This window comes from Diadema setosum, chromosome 9 (assembly GCF_964275005.1).
Source record: "Diadema setosum chromosome 9, eeDiaSeto1, whole genome shotgun sequence".
NCBI classification, from domain to species: domain Eukaryota; kingdom Metazoa; phylum Echinodermata; class Echinoidea; order Diadematoida; family Diadematidae; genus Diadema; species Diadema setosum.
Window position 1 is genome coordinate 27,723,879 of NC_092693.1, and position 6,034 is coordinate 27,729,912.

A 6,034-nucleotide genomic window follows, 5' to 3' on the forward strand; every position below is an offset into this window, starting at 1 on the left:
AGTCAACCGGCAGGCCTCCGAAAAGACGCTTATTTTATTTTCAGCGCGGTCGCGGTGACCTTCACATGACGTCTCGAACCGAAGAAAACATCCCCTTTTCAAACTGCGATATTTCCATGACTAATCAATGCTTTTCAACGATTTCTTTTGCATCTTTATGTTTAAGGACGAAATGTACTAGACATGTAAAAATAAAAATTTTCCTCACTCAGAAAAATATAGTAAATGGAGGATAAAAGTGAGATCAAAATCACAAGATCAAAAATTGAGAAAGGACTGTATATTTCAATATCATTTGCTTCTGAGCCCACTAAAATCATACATCATTCGAAGCGAAATTTATCTAGGTTTTCAGAAATACCACTATTTTTTAACCATTGCTTGTAGAAGGGTCAGGATCCAGCAAAATAGCATCCATGTACACATCCAAAAATGCTCAAAACTTGGCGAAGTCGCAGACGACCTTAGTTAGCCAATCACAACCCCGCGCTGTGACATCATCGGCATGGCGATTCTGCTGAATGAACGAGGGCAACTCGAAGCACTCCAAAAACGCTAGAATCGCTTCAAATTCTGTTCATTGTTGCTTTTTTGTGTAACAATTATCAGAATGATATTTTCTGTCTTTTTTTTTCTTATATCACTGTCGTAAATGAGAGAAAATGACTCACGTCCACAAAAACTTACATCAGTCCCACATATTGAAAATTGTGCTGTTCAGTTGCACTACCAGAGGGCCATACCTACTGTATAGCTCGGCCTTGGTCGTGTGATCGTGTACATCACGACTTGTTGACAAGATACAAGTGTTGCCATGTAATTGTTGTTTTGATATATCTAGTTAAAATGGGTTTCTGATTCTACACAAAAATTAACAGTGGCCAAGATAAAACTTACAGGTTATAAACCCTGTCAGACTTTTATACTTTTTGTGAATGAATCGTTTGTTATGAGTTATATGGTACCGGTATGCAGAGTCGGTGGGGGAATGGTTAGCATCTTCAGGGAATTTACCGACACATCTGCACAAGAAACAAACAACATATCAAATTCGGTAGAAGCATGCATATCACACACACACACACACACACACACACACACACACACAAGGGTAACTAATTGTCCTGTAATCGAGTTAATGACGACTACCGTAGTTGAGAAAATACTGAACAAGCATAGCTGTGCTATTCAATGTGTTGATTAAACAAGTTTTCTTCAAATTACACATGTATATAGGAACTGTATTCTGGTTATAATTATTTGTTTGTCTTGAATTTTGACAAGCTTCTTTTTTTGATAGTTGTGATTCTTTGTTATATTGCTTGTTGAATTGTTGTTATTTATTAATAGGCTTCTAAATTTCAACCGCTGATTAGAAAAAAAAAATCTATGTAGATCATTTCATTGAGATTATACTTAAATAAAAATGTGTGACTGTAAATATACACAGCTTTAAATGGGCAAAATATAATCACATCCTTGTCACACATTATACAATGTACATTTGTGAATAATAACATTTGATGGTACATGTACAGTTTATGAAGGGATAAGCCTATACCAGGTAGTGCTGGCGGTGGAGGTGGTCGAAGTCTTCAGGGAATTTATCAACATACAAACTGATATTCTCATTCTGCATTGGAGACATGCAACACACTTTTTTCCCCAAAAGAAACATGCTCATACAAAACACAAGAAGCAAGTCCTTCCAATCATCACAAAATAACATAGAGACAGCACACATGAATCCCAACATAACTTATGTTTAATAATATATGTGAAAACAAAATCACATACATTGTGCCAATAACTGCTTCTCTTTCAGAAAAAAAAAAATCAAATGCAAATACAATGCACCAAAATACTGTATGCACTTATCATTTTGCTTAATCATGCAACACTTAGAAAACTAACATTTTTTCAAAATCGGTAAACTTTTGTAATGAAATCTTGATAATGTTAATTGCATTTTTAGGAAGCTCAATGTGCATTGTACATGTACATATTATATCTAACTTTACTGAAACGGACTTCTGGCTTATATTTTGTACATTATACAGGCATACCTGTGGGTGCCTATAGAATCTTCTCAAACATAGCAAATGATTAAAAGCAAGAATGTTTATTTTTACAATGGCTTAAACAGGAAAAGTGTAACAAACACATACTTTCTTTCACTGTCTCACATTCCGTTACTGTGTCAGCATCCGTCTCCAGATGAAATATACAGTTGTACTCATACGGGATGTAAACCCCTTGAAGGGGTTGGGTGGCTGAGTTGGAAATCGGGAGGCTTTAGAAGAGGGGCCATCCTTCTTCACCGGCCACTCTTACGTTTTTTCCATTTTTGTTTGTTTGTTAGTTTGCGATTTTGTTTTAAGTTTCTTCTTTCACGCTTCCTAAAGGTTGCCTTTTCATGAACAGCCTTTGTATTTGCTGTAATGAACAAAGTAAAATTTTACACAAGTTGATGCAAGAGCAGTTGAACAATTTGGTTGCAACGTATTATCATATGTACCGGTAAACCCGGGTATCTATCGTGCAAACAATCACAGCCCAACCTGGCAAGAATTCCACTCAAAAGGATTTTTGTTGTTGGGTACTTTTCATGTGCTAAGTTATATAACTTCTGAGAAGAATGTCTATCAATATTCCGCACACTTGACGAAAGGCTGTTTGTACCTACATACGCGTAAAAGTGCTGCATCACCTCCACTAGTGTCAATGTCACACAGTTCAATCTTTTCCACTAAATAAGAGATTTTTTGCTCCAGGGTAACAAATACTTGTGCATCATTTCGATCCAGTTCCAGATTCTGTACCATTGAAACACCATAGATGTGAACCTTCAGCCATCTATAAAAGAAATGCAGAAAAGGAAAGAAAATAAACATCATGACTGCACTGTTAAACATCAAAGAAACTCAAGAAAAATATTTTCCAAAAAAAAAATGTTTCAATGAATCTATAAATGCTATACAAGCAAAGATAAAGAACAAATTTTATATTTCAGGAAAAGATTTTAATGAATTTCATAGTTTTAAATTCCAGTGCAAATGATTGGACCCCTCCCAAAAAAAAAGAAAAAAAAAAGAAAAAGAAAAGCAAAAACAGAAAAGACAGAAAGAGAGAGATAAATTCTCACAGGATTTTGCTCAATACCCGCCAACACACACACACAACAAATGTCAGAATTATTACCCTTTTGTTTAGTGAGTATCATTCAGGAAAATGATGGGGGGGGGGGGTTGACACCCCCTTTCCCTACTGTTATGCTAATGGTACCAGCCATCTTCAAGAGCTATGGACATTAATGTTGACATGCAAAAACAAACAAAACCCTACAAAAGTATAATTATTTTATTTCATTTTTTAAGGACATCTCCTTACAGTACTATAGACTTTCTTTTACATACAGTGTGCGTACAAATTGTACATAGGACATTAAAAGATGAACAACACTACTTGTGAAGATCAGGGTGAAAACCCCAGGTGGAGTAGTACACTATACAGCGTTAAAAATATTATATCTTCATATGACAACCCAGACTACTGCAAGAATCTTCAGAACTGGAGTCTGAAGGAGGGACTTAAATCTGCAGAAGAAAGAAAGGAGGAAAAAAAGAAAGATCAGAACATGAATTTACTTACTCGGTCATTTTGCTTGAAGGAGCTATCCCACAGTGGAGTTTCTGCATTTCTGGGAACCGACTCAGTAAGTGGAATGTGCTACATGATGAAGTTCGAAGCCAGGAACTTTCCTTGAATGTCCAGTATTTTGACTGCAAGGAATTCAGAAAGAAGATGTTAAACAATCAAAATACAATGTATGATAGATTCCAGTTACCATGGTTACTGATCTATTCTCTAATAGTTATATAAATGTACAATGATAGCCTAAAGCTTCGAATTGACGGGTAGACACCCTAAAATTTTTTAACGCGGACGTACTTGTAGTTAGCCTAATTGAAAACCAAGGTCTACATGTACACATTAGCCTGAACAGATGCAATGCGACAACAGTGTACAGCTGTTTGTACATCACAACCTGTGTACAGCCAGGAAAATAAAACAAAAATTAATTTGATGAAAAATAAACTCTGAAAACAGTCAATCAATGTGCTACATTTGTACATGTAGGCCCAGCCGTGTGCCTTTACTACAGTTGTACATTCAGTTCTTCTTCTTCTTCTTCTTCTTCTTCTATATGTGGTATATATCACTTTGTAAAAGTTAACGTAAAACAATTTTTGTTTGTTGCGATTGGGATGAAACTATCATTTGGTGAGGTACCAAAAAAAGTTAGACCGACAGTATCTGTCTCTTCACGACAGACTTCTTATCTTACATTGGGACATGTATGGTCAGCTGTACGTGTCCCAATGACAGTGATGAATGTCAGTAATTTATTAAGAATCCCACAGTGAAGAGACGGATACCGATGGTCTAACTCTAAGAAAATGTTACGCCAAGGACCGTACAATTTTTACGATTGAACCACATGTAATTCACGATTAATAACTCTTGGTACTAGTACTACTACTTTATTTTGCTTGATCATGATTCATGGATAATTATAGCACTGTAAGAAATATCACATGTGGGTGGGTAGATCTTGTACAACTGTAGATCAAACTTCAAAGAAAGGCATGCGCGATGCGCAGATTAATAGTATGAAATAAACAGACAGACCAAAAACTTTTTTAAAAGTTACCATTTGCATTCTTTATCTTACCGGACTTCCACAAATTTAAACATTTAACTAGGCCCCCTAGCCCTACATAAACTTGATGGGTTTTTTAATAAGACTCAAGAGTATCGGCTACAACCTACTGAATTTACAACTTTTTTTTTTGACTGTATTCAACAAGCCTTAGATCTGTAGTCTATAGATATTTCATGCAAGTCAGAAACAAACATGCACGAATTACGAGTGCAACCTACAAATTGTAGGTTACTGTTACCAGTTACACTTACAGCTAATCTACAAGTGTGTAGAACTTCCGTTCTACGGTGTTTAGACTTTTAATAGACAACTGACAGTGTGTTATCTAAAATTTTACACTGACTAGTTACAGCTGTATTAGATTTAATAATCCCCCATGGTTCTTTATGTACGGGACTACAGTCGCACAGAAGGCACTGCGTCGCACAACTAAAAAATAACGATAAAGTGACGTAATACGGACACGTACCGTAGAGAAACAGTGGAAGCCGGTTTCGGAGTCCGCGTCGTTTCACAAAATTTCCGTCACTTTGAAGACAAATAGCGAAAATGTTTTATTTTTGAGCCCAAACGAGACTGCTATCAAAATGTTCGCTAGAGTTTTGGCTTTCTAACGATGCAATTGGTGTTGCCGTCCAATTTGTAGAAGGGTCAGGATCCAGCAAAGTCTGACACCTTACAAAATGCAGAAAAAAAAGAAAGCCGGTTTTCTTCCTCACATAAATTGCTTTGGTTTTGATAATATTTTTGTTAAAAAGATGTGCATATTCTGTAAGGTATTATTTCAATATTTGTCTAAAAATAATGCGAGCAGTGTACTTCTAAAAGACATCAGCAATTGATCTCGCAAAGCCTGTTGCCTTCTCTCATAATCTCGTGCACCGAAATCTGCACGCGAGACTTCGCGAGACGAAAAATAAAATGTTCACGTTTTGCACAGTGCGAGCGAACGCTGCCGGTAGACTGCAAACACACTCCTGAGAGGATGATTCCACGAGAAAAGGGGAAAAAAGGACTCGGATTTGGAATTCCAAAAGGTTCAGTCACCATCTCGGTCAGTTACATGACTGGTCACTCGCACCAAGGCCAAGAAGAAGGCAGTGACGGTTCATCAAAACCTATGTGCTGTACAATGTTGCAAGCGACGCCGTGTCAATGCAAGAAGCTCCTCTCATACAGTAATTCTAAATAAAAACTTCGTAAGGGTAAATCAGGCATGCACGTCAATAACAGTAGCTGATGTATTGAGTGTATTGTACTTTGGAAGTGGTAGGATACCGCATCCATGAAACTATAACTGAGGGCGAG

At 36.8% G+C, this 6,034-nt stretch overlaps 1 long non-coding RNA gene across 1 annotated transcript; it reads right to left on the bottom strand.

Annotated features, from left to right (window-relative positions):
- Nucleotides 1-1,753: 1,753 nt before the first annotated feature.
- LOC140233002 (uncharacterized) lies at nucleotides 1,754-5,348 on the bottom strand. Its single transcript, XR_011901518.1, has 3 exons — nucleotides 5,196-5,348; nucleotides 3,652-3,782; nucleotides 1,754-2,856 (listed from the first exon to the last, which is right to left on the bottom strand). It is a non-coding gene; the product is annotated as an uncharacterized lncRNA (long non-coding RNA).
- Between the last annotated feature and the right edge of the window lie 686 nt (nucleotides 5,349-6,034).